The sequence below is a fragment of the Rissa tridactyla genome, chromosome 7 (assembly GCF_028500815.1).
Source record: "Rissa tridactyla isolate bRisTri1 chromosome 7, bRisTri1.patW.cur.20221130, whole genome shotgun sequence".
Lineage (NCBI taxonomy): Eukaryota > Metazoa > Chordata > Aves > Charadriiformes > Laridae > Rissa > Rissa tridactyla.
In genome coordinates this window covers 20,689,245-20,705,412 of record NC_071472.1, presented here as the reverse complement: position 1 = coordinate 20,705,412, position 16,168 = coordinate 20,689,245, and the positions used below count along the sequence as shown (strand labels likewise).

General features: G+C 39.2%; 1 protein-coding gene across 6 annotated transcripts in view; it reads left to right on the top strand.

Moving 5' to 3' along the window:
* COBLL1 (cordon-bleu WH2 repeat protein like 1) overlaps positions 1 to 16,168 on the top strand; it is a 93,108-nt gene that overhangs the window by 32,291 nt on the left and 44,649 nt on the right. Inside the window, exon 1 of one of the 6 annotated variants that reach the window (XM_054208864.1) lies at positions 254 to 4,908. The exons of the other annotated variants lie outside the window; for them this stretch is intronic. The gene's annotated coding sequence lies outside the window, so the exon portion shown is untranslated. Of the gene's footprint in view, positions 1 to 253; positions 4,909 to 16,168 lie in introns of those variants that run through there. 6 annotated transcript variants of the gene reach the window in all.

The window sequence follows — 16,168 nt, the reverse complement described above, 5'->3', positions numbered from 1 at the left end:
AGCCATTTGGAAGCCTCTTGTCTTTGCTCTCTTCTCCAGTTCTTTTTGATAGAACAAAACTATTTGCCTTTCCCTGGAGACTTGACTGTGTTGAACAGTCACAGATGAGATGTCATTTCAGTAGGTACAAAGCAACTGAAGAAATAGAGTATTTAATAAAGCAGGAATTTTATCTGGAAGAATGCCTATTTTTAGCCTAGTAATCCAGGTTTCCTGCTATTCTTGCTGCTTTCAGACTTTAGTTTGTCATGGATATTATTTTAAAAAAAAAATAATCGTTACTATTTCAGGGTTAGATGAAATATCAGATAGTTTTAAAAAACAGTCTTTTGTTTATAACAATAGAGACAATAGGTTCAAAGAACTACCAATTTCACAAATGTGTCCCTTTGGGGATTTTTAAAAAACAGATAATAATTCTGACCAGCTTTTCCACATGCAGATAATTGATACGCATCCGTTGAGTTCTAACAGCCTACTGGACTTTTGGAGGTTTTTGTTTTGGTTTTTTTTTCCCCCCAGTGCAGAAATACTCAGTGCTCTGGATAATCACAGACAAATTAATCTGAAGGTATTAAAGATCTAAACCGGAATATTGGGAAGCTTTTGTTTTGCTGCCCTCACTAATATATGCAAGTTTTCGTATCCTTTTCTTCTTGAAAACAATTCTGTGGATTAAAGAGCATAAAACATCTGTACTGAAAATGTGACCTATACAGGGACCTCTTTAGAAAGTGTTTTGTATTTAGCACTGTACTCTCATTGCATTTAGCAAAATTAGATTGTTTACTTCTTTTAAAGTTTACACACAAGAAATAAAATAAATTCCATGTTTATGATCCATTCCCATGCATTCCCTTTGCTGCTGCTATCAGACAGTTGCTATTTGCTTTTTAGGGAATGTTTGCTAATACAGCAGTGCCAAGATACGAGTAGTTTAAGTAGATGCTTTATGTAAAAATGAGAAGCATTTTAAAATTCTAATCCTAAAGAAATTCTAACAAAATCTTTTAAGTCCATTCCCATAGATGTTTGGTTTGTGTGCTTGTTTTTGTTTGTTTGTTGGGTTTTTTTTCCTAATACCCTGTTTAAGCTTTCTTCCCACCCCATCTTTTAAAATTCTTGACATTTTACCTTTCACAAGCATTCTAGGAACTTAAGAAAAAAAATAATATAATGGTAGCCTATGCTGAGTGATATTGGGGGGGGGAAAGTAAAAGTAACCATGTGAGATGCAGGGGAAATGGTCAGTCACATACTTGCAGAAATGGAAAACCTTCCTTTCTTCACTTCTGGGTTATCTGAAATGTTGGGCATTTGCTTATCATGGTCGATAGTACTAAATTCCATTGGTGACTCCCTGAATGAAAACCACACCACCTGAAAACCACACCACCACACCATCTGAAAGCCATAGGAAAGGAATTGCTAAGTAGATAAACAGCAAGATGCCATTAGAACAAAAAAAAAATAATCTGGTATTTTATTATTGTAAATATTAATTGAATATTTCTAGCTACAGCCCTTAGACCCGGATAGTAATTAATGCCTCCAAGTGGAATTACCAAATGTTATGTCCTGTGTAGGACATACTAGCCGACGGGAACGTGTTGGTATTTTAGACAACATTGATAACCCTGTCTGCACTGACACTTTTACTAGTGGCGGTTTAGTCCTGCAAGTCTGGATGCGCCTGCATAATCGCTGTCCCCAGCTTTTCAAGCAATTAACATTGCTTCGAGGATTTCTGTTCTTTGTATGGTTACGGCTTGGAGCTTGGTTGCAGAGTGCAGTTGACTTGGAACACAACCAGCGATTGATCTGGCTGTTTCATTCACCCTTACGCACATTAGGTAAAACTGACTTAGATTTCTGTTTTGTCTGACATAATGGGGGATGGATGCTGGTGATAAAATTGTCTCGGGTAAGAGAGGCTGGATAAAGAACTGTCAGTAACGTCGCTCACTCAGCACGCATGCACTCACACAGATGTTACCCTCTCAGTGAAGTGGTACACAAGCCACTGCAAAACGCTATGTGGCCTGGAAGACCCATTTACCAATGACAGGAACCTGCAGGATGTTGCTGCTGATGGTAGCGCTTGCCTGAAAGAGTTTGTTGACTGCATTCTTCCCCATTCCCTGGGCAGACTTAATTGTAAGCTGTCCTCACGTGGCTGTATGCGTTAGGTTTGACTTTGGGAAGAGGTAACTGAATTGAGAATTGCTTTTAAGCAGCTTCTGTTTGTAATTGACAATGAAGTCAAGCTTCTGTAAATTATCCTACTTCAAATACTGCAAAGTTGGTTTTTTGTTTTCCTGATAGCATAAATATTGTACTTTTGTTTGTGAAATTGAGTCATAGAATCACAGAATCATAGGGTTGGAAGGGACCTCTGGAGACCATCTAGTCCAACCCCCTGCCAGAGCAGGGTCACCCAGAGCAGGTTGCACAGCAACGTGTCCAGGCGGGGTTTGAATGTCTCCAGAGACGGAGACTCCACCACCTCTCTGGGCAGCCTGTGCCAGGGCTCTGCCACCCTCAGAGTAAAGAAGTCATCAAGATCCTAAGCTTCAATAATTTTGTAGGTAGCACTGATGATCAAATTAACTGGGTGTAAATGGGATCTGCCTCTGCTGCTGAAGTATTTCCACTGATCACTAAAATTTGCTCCCCTGAACGGTTTAGTTGGGTATCTTACAGACAGAGAAACAGAGAAGGCTAAAAAGCACAGAGGGAAGGAAGAGTCCTAATTCTAAAACTTCCCATTAAACTTGTCTTGCAAAAATAAAAGGGGCACGGAAAACAGGATTGGATTCTTTTTATGGTATAAAGCCACAGAAGACATAACAAAGCTACTTAATACCCTCTCTTGAATTGGCTGAAGTAGATACGACAGGATTAATGGCTGTGCAAATCTCTAGATGTACTCTGTAGGCTGTTTGGTCAGGTGGTGGGATTATAAATAGGTAGGCTTACTGATGTCACCAGCAGTGGAAGGGAAGAGGGAGCTTGCTATGCACACACACACTCCGTCCCTTCCACCTGCATATGCGATTGAAAGAAATTCACTTGATTTTAATGGAGAAGAAAAACCTGTGTTGTCTTGGAGGTAAGCAGAAAAGTAGTTTAATCAATTTTAGCTATTCTTCTTCCCTCTCCTTGTCTAGCTGATCAGCAGAATGGCTTCAAAGTAATACTTGTATTATCTTACTGTCATACTAACAATAATTTTGTTTGCTGTACACGGATGAAACTTTGACCCACAGAACTGTTCTGGTTGCTGTAAATGGGAATTCTGGAAGTGTTTGTTGATGTAAAGTGACACATATTTTGCAAGAGTAAGGATGCAAATGTTGGTATTTACACAGCATTTCCTTGCTTGTTTGGTTGAACTTGTACTAACACCTGCTGTGAGAAAAAATATTTACCAACAATTATATATCTGCAGCAGCATTTGTCATTGCTCTTTGAGGGAAAGCAGAATTCAGGTGTAGGGCAGTACATAAAGTGCCAGAAATCAAAGGCCTGTAAAAGGAAAGAATTAATGTCTTTTGCCCTGTTTTCAGAGAAAGTATGTAATTCTTCCAATCCAAGGTACGAAAGCTTTTTTTAATCCCATTTCTGGCCCAAAGATGAGGGTGTATAAAGACATGTAAATTTATCCGTGTGGATGGACTGCTGAAATTTCAGTGGTCTGTTTCTAGGTATAGAAGCTGTTCAGTATTTTATTTTAAGTTGATAATTGGGGCCTAGAGGTTCAAATGGGGGTTACTGAGATTATTTTAAATGAGGAATGTTGTTATTTCATGCAGACCATAAGACTTTTCTGACTTTGCTTGTCTTTCATCTGATTTTGATCTAAAATTTTGTTTGTAATAACTTGTAAAAGTCAATGCCTTTAGTTTTTAATACGGTAGAGTCCTTGATGTGTATTCCTTGAATATTATATATCGCTTTCATTTATCATGGAAAGCATTAAAACAGAGTAAATAGACTAAATACCTGAATGACTGCACAATGCCAAGACATACTTCGCTTACAGCAACGAAGAAAGAATGTAAGAAATCTTGTTCAGTTGAACTTCTTGTAAAAGTCAGTATGCTTCTGGCACTGAATTGTAGGTTAATATGTTAAAACTCAGCAGCGAAAAATACCGGGTGTAAACTTGTGACAGTGAAAGTTGAAGACGTTGTGGGGGTGATACAGGAGTTGAAGTATAGTGGTTACAGCAAATTATTCATCAGCATAATTGTATAGGAAAATTTCTCTACATTCCCTGGATCAGAGTGCTGATGATGATTATAATTGTTATAAAGGTTAGTAAGAAGTATGCTTCTCCCTTTCCTAAAGAATTTTTTCCTACTTTATAGTTAATGCTGAAGCCCTGTACCCTTTGTCAGAAAGAGCAGAGACTTTCTAATGGAAGTAATGGGTCATCCAAAACAGCTTTGGTGTTACCACCATCCTGCAGGCAGCCAGCTTTCCTTGGCGAAGTATCTTCCTCTTCCTTCCTTGCTTGTTGCAAGAATCCAGTAAGAAATGGATCTGGGGGATTGTGAGCGTGCAGAAGAAAGAGGAGAAGGCCTAATGACAGCCCTTGTGTGTCGATGGGGATGAGTTTCGGGGAGGAAATAACGGCATTCATTTGGGGCCCTGAATTGCCAACCAATGAGGGAGTTTAAGTTAAAGTAGGACAAAGGGGAGGGAGCTTCCGCTCTTAGCAGCAGCGAAGGTGGCTATGAAAACTGCTGGTCAGGCTTATGCTGTGAAGAGAGCTGGGATAGGACTTCTGGCTGTGCTTTGTACCATCCATCTCCCCTCACACAGTGCATAAGAGATCAGGCTTGGGCTCCAGCAGCAGCGCTGACATTTGAGGAGCTAGTAAATGGAACTCTGTTCCTGAAGGTAAGAAGGTTTTAACTTTGCTTTCTGAGGAGCATGCAGGGAGGGGAGTGAGTGTTGAGGAAGAAGCTGTGAAAGATGAGCAGGAGAATCTGGTGGCAGGTGGGTACTCAAAGCATTTCTTCCTAGTTTGGCAAGGAGCGTTAGCCCGAGATGCTTGGTGCTTCTCTTTGGGAAACGAAAGCTACGTTGTTCATGCTTCGGGAGAAACCTCTTTATAACATCCTAGTTTTCTGGAAATTAACTGCCAAGATGGTTCTCTTGCAATCTAGTAAAGAAAATGCTTGTTTTAATACAATTTCTTAGCCTTAGCTTAACTTCTTTTCTTTCATTTTCCTCCCTGTAATGTATTACGATCCCCTGTTTGCTGACATGATTGTCTGTATAGGAAATCTCCATTCTTCGTGTGTCACATAGCATCTGTGTGTGTGTGTGTATATATATTTTTTTTTAATTTTTTTTTTTAACCTTCTTGCTCAGGATAGGAAACTTTCCCTGCTTCCTGTTCCCTTCTAATGCTTAATATCATGTCTGTTCTCCAATTAACTAAACCCTTGTATTTTTTCATTGTGTACATGTACGAAACACTTTGAAGATTTACCAGACTTAGGTAGCTGAAGAACATAACTGCTAAGAGAAGGCTTCTGGTGGCTGAAGAGCTTTCTACAAGGGAGAAAGCTTGTTCTGTTCCAAGCACCTGCATAAAACCTGGGAATTAGCTGCAACGCTTTCCAAAGTCTCTTCACTGTGCTTGGCTCAATTATTCTTCCTGTATCAGAGCCTTCAGCTGGGGAATGGGACTGTTGCAATTGAACCCAACCTTTTATAGCAGCTTAAAGGAAGAGGGAGTAAAGTTTGTCTTCCCTGTTGTTAGTGCAGAGCTTCCTAGCTGCTGTCCTGCATTATTTTATCTATTGCCCACCCACACCTACACCCATATAGCTACATTTGAGGGATGTGTATATGTGAGGAAAAAGGGAAGGGTCTGTATTAGTTGCTTTCCTGGCCACTGTGATACTGAGTGGTGATGCTTTTCTTTTCCTTACCTTTCCCAGCCTCTAAATCCATCCAGTGTTACAGCGCCTGCCTCCAGTGTTACTTCTAAAACATGATTTTGAACAGGAGAGAAACGCAGCAGCAGAAACGCTCAGATAAATTGACAATTCTTACTTCTATTGATGTTCAGAATAGCAGCTGAAAAAGCCATGAGCAGAGCTAGGTGTTTCATCTGCAGGCTTTGAAAAGACAGTGGTGTTATACCTGCTTTCATGACTAGGAGATAACGGCCACAAGGGCACATTCAGGTTTTGCTCTATTTGAGAGCCCTTAATTGAACTTTTCTTACTGGTCACGGGAGAAAAACATCTTTTTTGAGCATCCTTTTGTAGCAATTCTTGAAAAAAGATTTGAGGGTTTGTTCCTAGTGGAGGTAACATACGTTTCCTTGAGTTTTAAGCATTTGTTAGATTTATTAGTGTACCAAAGGTTAAGCTCCCCTTTTCAGTTCAAGCTGCCCTTTGTTTTCTTTTCCTGTTTATTCAGCCAGTTATATATTACTCAATTACTGTTACAGATTTACTGCTTTCTCTTCCCTGCTCCTTCCTTTCTGTCAGGCTGTTTTCATAACTGTAAATATAATAAAGGCTAAGTGAGTCATACGAAGTTTTAATAATTTTGAATGTCATTCAGGTTTTTTTGCACTTTCTTTTGAAAGTGAATCTGGGTTATTTTTTGCATTTTATACTTTGTGAAAAGGTTGCAAATAGATACAAGTATTTGCTTACTGCAGAGGTATGTTGCACGCGGACATGTCAAGTTTGTACTTTGTGTTAGCCCCATTTACTTCAGAAGTCTAAGTTCTTAACCTCCTTAGAAATAACACTGTTGGAACTAATTTTCAACTACACCTCTTCTTTTTTGTTTGTGGGTTTTTTTATTATTTTTATTTTATACTTCTTTTGGCACAACAGAACGTGCTGTAAAGCAACTTCTGTATCAGACCACATTCCTATAATCCCTCAGTAATAATAATAAACTTTATGCTAATTTAGAGCATAAAGTATTTTTTATCCTCTGTTGCCTGCTAAGATTCTGAGCTCTTGTCTGGCTTCCTAACAGCGAGGCAATTCTTATGCCTAGAGAGGAGCTAACTGTTTTGTTGGACGGAGTAAGACAACACTAAGCCAGTGGCTATCTGTGTTCAGCACTTGGGTAGTCTTTCATATGTCTGAAGTGAGCTTGAAAAGGTCATCGTAATAATAGTTATGATTTGGCTTTGAAGGGCAATGAATGAATCATTTTTCTAGAAGAGTTTTAAATTTGTGCTTGGCTTAATTATGTTACGTAAGCTTATATTGGAGTTGGTGCCCCTTTAATCCTAAAAGGGGCACAATTAAAAACATGCCCTTACCATAGCGATTTGTGTTTACATTGCCTCTGAATCTCCCCTTTTTCCTTGTAATAAGAGAAAACATTGCGTGAATTATGGCTCGAATACAGTCTCTTCTGTTTTCAAGACTACCACTGCCATGGGGACAGACAATCAGACGGGCAAGTGTCTGTTCCAAATGGTCTGGAGGGAACTGGAGGATTCATTTGCTGCTTTCTCGCTTTTAGTGTGAACCAGACGTCCGAAGATTCCATTAAGCTTTCACCTTACTGTCATGGTTACCGTCCCAGTCCTGTGATTTATTTCTCTCTAGGATAAGACTTTTTTTAAAAAAACTCTTTTCTTCAGAGCTATGAGGCTAGTTAGCGGGGGATTCCACACATCCCGTTAACTCGGAAAAACTTTCCTCTAGCAGGAGCTTTGAAAACATGCCTTGATTCCAGGGGTGCCTTGTTATCTTGATTGAATTTATTTATGGAAATAGAGTGGAAGTGTAGGTATTTTACATGTTTTGCTTTCGTTGAGGCAGCCATATGAATACAGGCATAAGTAAGAGAACATTTGCAGATGATTTGTTTTTGACTGGAACCTCACTGAGTTAACCCATAGAGATAATCTTCAAAGATCAGTTATTAATAATTTTATCACCCGTAGTATTACTACTGGCACGTCAGTTGGTGTATCAGTTGTGTCACACGTTTTTGTGTTGGGAGAGCTATTTACTCAGTGCTGCATTTCCAGTACCATCTTATTCTTATATAATATTTTAAAAATAACAGTATTATTTGCGGTATTGGTTTCCTTTCAGCCTTACGAATCTGTATTTCACAGTACCCTTCTCTATACCCCATTATCACAAAAGATTTACAAATTGTTCATGTTTGTTCCTCTACCTGGAAATTGAACTTCAAATGTGTTTCTGAACTTCGGGTTTTTTGGTAGCTATTGAGCCACCTGCTAGACACAATATCCATGCAATATAGTCTTAGAATCATCCCCAAATGACTAAGCAGATGAGTTTAGAACCTGAAAGCTCATATTTCTCTATGGAGAAGGAACAGCAAATATTTTTCTGTTATTTTGTCCTACATGTTGCATAAGCCTGGCTTGAAGGGATAACCTAAGAATGGACAGTGCTTGACTTTCATTGATCCATACCTTGATCATAACATCCAGCTGGTGCTTTTATAGTAGAAATAAAGAGATAGACTGCGTATCAAACAGTGATATTGATCTAGAGATGAAAGTCTAGTATCAAGGCTGATAGGCACGTTATATAGATGCTATGAGGCTGGTATAGCAAATACTCAGGCTGCTTAATGTAAAGGAAGAATATTAGAATACTACAGTATGTTAAAACTAACTTAAAAGTAACCTTTTTTTGCAGCATCTCTGGCAACCCAAATTTTGTGTAGAAACCTGTGTGCCTGGTAATAACATAGTCAAGATGAATAGAATGTGATATTTCAACTAGCCAAACTCCAGTTAAAAATTATTATTTTAAGTGCCACCAAAAAGAAAGGTGCTTTTCATGAGCCAACAGCAAACTGTTCTTTGAATGTGATTTTTTTTAAACGTTCTTTTGTCTTATATTCAGTTAGCTCTCATATTAAAAACCTAGTAATTTCAGGAGTGGTAGGGAAATAAATTCCATCTAAATTCTCATTTATTTAACCAGTAAGGAAAATCAGTAGGCCTACTAAACCTCAAAAACCTTAGGTAGAAGTAGAGGTGATGGCAAGTTAGAAACTTTGTGGAAGTTTTCAGGTTAATCTTAGTGTGAGAATGCCAGAAGTGGCGAGAAAGCTCCATTAGGAATGAAATGAGAATAGTTCTTAGATGAATTTTATGTTTACAATCCCATGTGTGTCCCTATTCTTACAAAACATCACCCACAGACCTAAGTGGGAAGTTCAGACATTTAGTTTGAGGGTGGGAAGAAGTTTCCACTTTAGAAACTGATCATTATGGTCTGCTGATACTTTAAAAATAAAATTGTAAGTCTTCTAATATGCAGAACAAATCTTAGTGTTTTGGAATAGCTTTTCTGTCATGTACCAGAAGTTGTCTGGTCTTAAGGATTGTGATTAAGAAAACTTTATTGTTTTAAGATTTTCATTAAAAGATAAATGTGGACAGTGTATTGCAGCATTAGAGAAAGAAGCAATGTACTGCTGAGGAGTCTCTTTTCTGTGCTCTGAATGCGGTTGTGTGAAAAAAAAGTAATCAAGGTCCAAAGGAAGACACAATATTATCAGTTTTGTGACTTTATTTTCTTTTTTTTTGGAGGGGGGGAGGGAGTCTTGGCAAGGAGTGCTGGAGTTGAAAGCAAAAGTTAAATTTGCCGTTCAGGACTACCTTCAGTGTTTAATTTCCTTGCATAAGAAAAATTTAAAGCCTGTAAGAAGGGAGGAACATAGAATTTTGATGGTGTATACGTACAGCTATAGATCTTAAGCAAAGGTAAAGATTCATGCTGAGTCTAATGACTGTATACCTATTTCATTAATTATAAAAACGGGGGGCCAAAGCTGGGAGTAGTTGTGATGCTTTTGGTGTCTACCATTCTATGATAGTTCTTCGAGGTGAGACGTCTGGACTCTTCAGTTTGTTCATCTTTACAACAGATACACAATGACCAGGAAAAAGTGGTTTCTGTTTTTTTCCTTCAAATTTTCAGCATTTTGGTTTCTTTGGTTCTTTGGTTTGCTTAGTTTCTCTAGGCTATAGTTTATTTCATGCTTGTTTCTTGACCTCCGTGCAGGTTGTTGTCGTTTGCTTTCCCAGTTTATCTGAGCCTTTTTCCCTGTTCAGGTGTTCATTTGTCTTATTCTTCAGTGCAAGACCCAAACACATTATGGGCTCTACCAGTTGACAGTAACTTTACCTGAAGAAAGGATGCATGTTCTCAAATGGCAGCTACTTGACTTGATCCATTGCATGGGCTTCTGCTGGAAACCCTAGACTCCACTAAGGGTAGTTTTCAGGAGTTGCCTCACTTCTATATCATGCCCACCTCAAGGTGGGAACTTTGTTCTTGAGGACCAAAGTCTACTTGTTGAGTTAGTTCTGGGAGTTCACCTTCATAACCTTATGTGCTTAGCAAGTTGTAAAGATTCAAGGAAATGTCTTTGTCATTTCATGTGCCTCTACTGCATAGTGCCCGTTTTCCACTATGGGATGGTGTGCTGGTTGACCCTGGCTGGACGACAGGTGCCCACCAAAGCTGCTTTATCACTCCCCTCTTCATCTAGACAGGGGAGAGAAAAAAAGCTTGTGGGTCAAGACAAGGACAGGAAGATATCACTCACCAATTACTGTCACAGGCAAAACACACTCAGCTTGGGGAAAATTAACTTATTACCAATCAAATCAGAGTAGGATAATGAGAAATAAAAGCAAACCTTAAAACGTCTTCCCCCCACCCCTCCCTTCTTCCTCAGCTCAACTTCACTCCTGATTTTCTCTACCTCCTACCCCTGCCCAGCGGCAGAGGGGGATGGGGAATACGGCTTGTGGTCAGTTCATCACACATTGTCTCTGCTGCTCCTTCCTCCTCAGGGGGAGGACTCTTCACACTCTTCCCCTGGTCCAGCATGGTGTCCCTCCCATGGGAGACAACTCTCCATGAACTGCTCCAATGTAAGTCCTTCCCATGGGCTGCAGTTTTTCCCGAACTGCTCCAGCGTGGGTCCCTTCCACGGGGTGTGGTCCTTCAGGAACAGACTGCTCCAGCGTGGGTCCCCCACAGGGTCATAGGCCCTGCCAGCAAACCTGCTCCAGCATGGTCCCCTCTCTCCATGGGTCCAGCCAGGAGCCTGCTCCAGTGCGGGCTTCCCACACGGTCATAGCCTCCTTCAGGTGCATCCACCTACTTTGGCATAGGGTCCTTCACAGGCTGCAGATGGATATCTGCTCCACCATTAACCTCCATGGGCTGCAGGGGGAAAGCCTGCCTCACCATGGTCTTTTACCATGGGCTGCAGGGGAATCTCTGCTCCAGTGCCTGGAGCACCTCCTCCCTGTCCTTCTTCTCTGACCTTGGTGTCTGCAGGGTTGTTTCCCTCGCTTATTCTCTCTCCTCTGCTCCAGCTGCTCTTGAGCAGCAGTTTTTTCCCTTTCTTAAATATATTATCATGGAGGTGCTACCACCATCACTGATGGCCTTTGCCAGCAGCAGGTATGGCCTTGGAGCTGGCTGGCATTGGCTCTGTTGGACACAGAAGAAGCTTCTAGCAGCTTCTCACAGAAACCACCCCTGTAGCTCCCTGCTGCTACCAAAACCTTGCCACGGAAACCCAATACAGACAGTCACGGTACAAATTCTCTTTTGTAGCAGCTTTAGGGCAAACCAGCACTGAACATCTGGAACTGACAGAGTAATTCTGAAGAAAATAGGAAGAAAAGTTGAGATGTTGTATTAGTCTCTGAATGGTTTATTTGACGTTCTTTATTTCAGAGGTTTTCTTTCCTCTGGAGGTGCTCCTGAAAGCATACTCTTTTCGGCAATCATTGTTCTCCATTAGATTTAACTGATGGCTTGATGTCTTATTTGGAGGAGTATTAGAGCTAAAAGAGGGACAATGCGACTGTAAGGTAGCAGCAAATTTAGAGACTTCCCATTCCAAGCCCTGATCAGAGAATCTAAGCAAAGCAGTGAACTGTAATTTGCCAATGAGTGTGCCATAACATAAAAGGTACTGTATAGAAGCAACTGTATTTTCCCTGGAGGATGATTTTGTGAGTGCTTGTTCTTACTGAATGTTATAAATACATAGACTTTTGCTGATACTAGTTAGTACTATTCAGTAAGTGAATCATAAGAACAATACAGTTGTGCAGAGAGTGTTTTAGTACAAGTATAGCGTTTTGACATCTTGTTCTAAAATGTCAAGTGATTGAAAAAATTCTAGAATTTTTTTCAAGCAACTTATAAGAAATGTGGGTATGGAGGAGGTAGAATGCAGCAAACAGCAGTGAAAGGCAGTTAAGATGTAGTGTAGGTAGTTACAGGTAACGTTCACACTTTTCTGAGTGTAACAGTCATTGAGGGGGAGAATCTCTAGAAGCTTATAAACAAAATGGCCTTTTCTGGTTTTGGAAAAAGCTGTAAGTGGTGTTTTTTGTGCCCAGTTTGACTTCCAGTACGTTCTTTTTCTGTCAGCTATAGACTTGGACTAGAATAAGCCAGGATGGGAATGGGTGAATCCCAAGATGTGAAAGGGAAGCCTCTGAAAATGAGAAAACCAGATAATTGTATTTATTAACGAAATAAATACCGTTTTAAAGATGTGCTAGCAAGTAGACTCATCATCCAAGAATTGCAAAGTGTTAAGATATGTGCTTGCAATAATCATGCGCATGTGCTGGTGTAGCTATATGTAATACAACACTGTTGACTTTAACTGATTTCATGCAATGTTTCCACATAACGATGAACAGATAATTTAGGGACTCGGGAATCTTCTGCTCTTTGGTAATAGGAAACAGGAAAATAGAAACTCGTATATTGTAGGATGCTAGCTGTTAATTAAGGTTTTGGTTTTAATTACAGATTTCTAATGAAGTCACTAATGAAAATAAATACATACCTTATTACACATTGGTCATTATTAAATTCTGTGGTTTCACTGATCTCTGGAAGAAGGTTCTTTTGCTTTAAGAGACTAGATGCCAAGTATCAGGTCATAGACAGGGAACAAAGCTTAATGTGCCTAGAAAAATCCTGTGCTCCTATACAGGCTATTTTGCTGTGCTGATGGGGAGAGAGGTGGGAAGAGTAATGGTCCTATTTCATGAGCATTTTCATTTCAGTCTATCACAAGGTTATGCAGAGTGGCTTTACAACATCTCTGTAACAAGAAGAGCCGAGTATTCCTGTTTTCAGGCTAAAAGAAAAATATTCTATGTGGAATAGCTATGTCAATGTGATTGTTAGTATTCAGATTAAGAACAATAAAAATGAAAATCGAGCTGCATTTCGCTAAAGGAAAGAAAACAAAAATATCATCTATAATTATACTGCAGATGAAACCGGCCTTTCAGACTGGCCCATAGACAATAGACACTATTGTAAAGTACTCCATTTTTCATGTGTTTGATTATGTAATTATCAAGTCTCAATTTGGGAGCTCCAACTTGGAAACTAACTGAAAATGTGGATTTCTGAACATCTATGTCTTATGAAATATTTCACCCCTCCTTTTTTTTTATTCTAATTAATTTAATTCTTAATTCTAAAGAATTTTAAAATTCTTTAATTCTAGAATTTTAATTCTAAATACATACACCTGAAACAATGCAGTGATTGCATTGATAACTTCGGTCTTTTGATGGACTATGATGAGTAGATGAAATAGTACTGCTGCAGTTGTCTCCAAGCTTTTTCCTAGCAAATAGTGTTTGACCTTGAAGATGTGCAGTGGTGATGCTGGGAAACCATAATCCCCAAAGAGGGAACTGAATAAACAGGGGGAAAGTTGGTACTTCCATGATTTTTGCTTAGTGTAGAATACAAATTTGTTCTGTGAGTATTAAAGATAAGTATTGGGCTGGGAATGCCTATAGGCAAAATTAAATATTTTGTATACCTGTTGGCCAAAACTAATATAGCATTGTAAACAAAACAAATTAATGTACTTAATGTAGGCCTGAACTCTTGTTCAACTGTTGTTTGGTTGAGCAGATGATGTGCAAGGTTTCAGCTGTCTGCTGCTGTGGTGTAGCAGTGGAGCAGCATTATTGTAATAATCAAGAAAGCATTATAATAATTGCTTGGGGTGAGAGGTCAAAGACAAGAAAAGCTCTAGAAGCAGCTTTAGTGCAGTGGCCTTCTTCCTCTCGTGATGTGGTCTGAGTAGAGCTACATCCTTCTCTGAGTGAAAATAAAATGAAGTGCTGCTTGTACTTTTGGCATATATGATTTTGTAAAGTTTGATATAAAATATTGTGTAATTGCTCTTTGTATAAAATGGTGTTCTTCATGGTGCCGTAAGTCAAATAAACAAACTTAAGTCTATCTGTTGTGCAGCAGAAAATTCTTATTGTACTATGTTTAATGAACTTTTTCAGTACCCGAGAGATGGCTGAATTGCAGGTGAGGTCCCTTATGACCTTTCCTGTCTTAGGTTGTTGCTATAGAAAACTTGAGATACGGTTCTGGTGTTGGAGGCCAGATCCAAAGTAATTTCAGTGAGAGGGCTATCAAGCTGTCTTTGTGTGTCATGTAATGGTGTTCAAGATGGGAAGTGCTGTAAACAATATTCCTTGATATCAAGATTTGAAGAGATGGGTTGTTTATGCGGTAGCCTTTAGTTGTGCACAAATCTAGCAGATTTCCTCCTTTTTTTCTCCATTTTTTTGGGGAAAGTGATCCTTATCAAGAGGAAGTGCTGGTGGGTAACTGCAATATCCAGGTCACTGTAAGTTCAAGTATTTCTCATTATTTTAGGTGCCATTCTCTGGATACTGATAGTTAAAAATACACTGCTTGTACCTTTCTAATAGGAATTGAAAGCTTGTTGGTTTTTAAAAAGGTTACCTCAAATAACTAGATGCTTTATTTATTTAATCTATTTATCTATTTATTTTTGAAAAGGGCTTCCGCACATTCAGTTCATTGACACTGTAATTTTTTTGGCAAGTAGGAAATACATTGAGATACAGCAATGACACTTTATTTTGTAGAAGAGGGATCTGAAACACATAAAACGTTGACTTTATGGCCTTGCCTTTGATTTTAAAAGGCGTATTGTTTTTGTTAACAAAAAGGTGAAATCTCCTCTCTGCATTGGGCTGAAAGAATTTTTTAATGTGTTTACACGAGTTATATTTTATCACAAAGGGTGGGGAGAATTGCAGGTGGGACTTCAGAAATTTAAATTTCTGAGAGATATGAATCAATTCTTTTGGGAACAATATAATCGCACAAGATGAGGGCTAGTTGAAAGACTTGGCATAAGCAGTGGGCTCCAGGTACACCAGTAACAAGGGAAATACAAACTCTCCCCAGGCTGCACCAGCTTGTGCTTGTGGGACCCTGTGAAAGCATTGTGGGTGTCCCTCTGTCTGCCTTTTCCAGGGCTAGGAAGAATCAGAGAAGAAAGATTATTTCTTCTTCCTTTTTTTTTTTTTCTTTCCTACTTAATGTCTTAAGATACTGATTAAACAGAAGATGACATTTGAGGTGTCGCAATGTAATAGGTAGCTGGAATTGTTTATCTGCTGATAAACAGTGGGGAGCGCATCCCTTCAGGTGAGTTGAGATGGGCAGTTTTAATGTCTGGTGTAGGGAAGATCAGTCCGTTGATGGGACTGGGGCCTGTGGAGACAAGGCAGGCGTGAGGACCCTCATTGTGTAGGATACTGCAGCAGTTTCCAGAGGAGTTCGTATTATGAGTTGTGGCCTTATTTGGTTAAAATTTCTCTTTTAGCTCCCTCTATGTCATAGCTAAATAAGTAGTTTTATATAAATAATAAGCTAAGTACAGCTAAATAAGCTGTACTTTGATTCTTGTGCAGCTTTCCTTTAGTTCTCTAGTGGCCGTGAAAATAAAGAGTATGTTTTTGAATGTCCTAACTCTTTCTAATATTTACTTTGAAAATTAGAATAGGTCTGCGTAGCTCCTAGCACACCTGGAAACTATCCTGAAGTGCTGTTTTTATATGATTGGGAATTTATTCTCTTTTTTATGGTTGTATTTTGTTTTACGGAAAATCAAGGGTTTTCTTCTTTTCAGGAGAAGAAACTACCTTAACTACTTTCTCTTTCTTTTTAAGCAAATTCATTAAAACCCAGCAGCTCTCTTTGTTTGCCGAGTACCTGGTAGAGGTGTGAAGAGGCAAGAGAGAACTGGGCTTTTGTTTGTTCTTTAC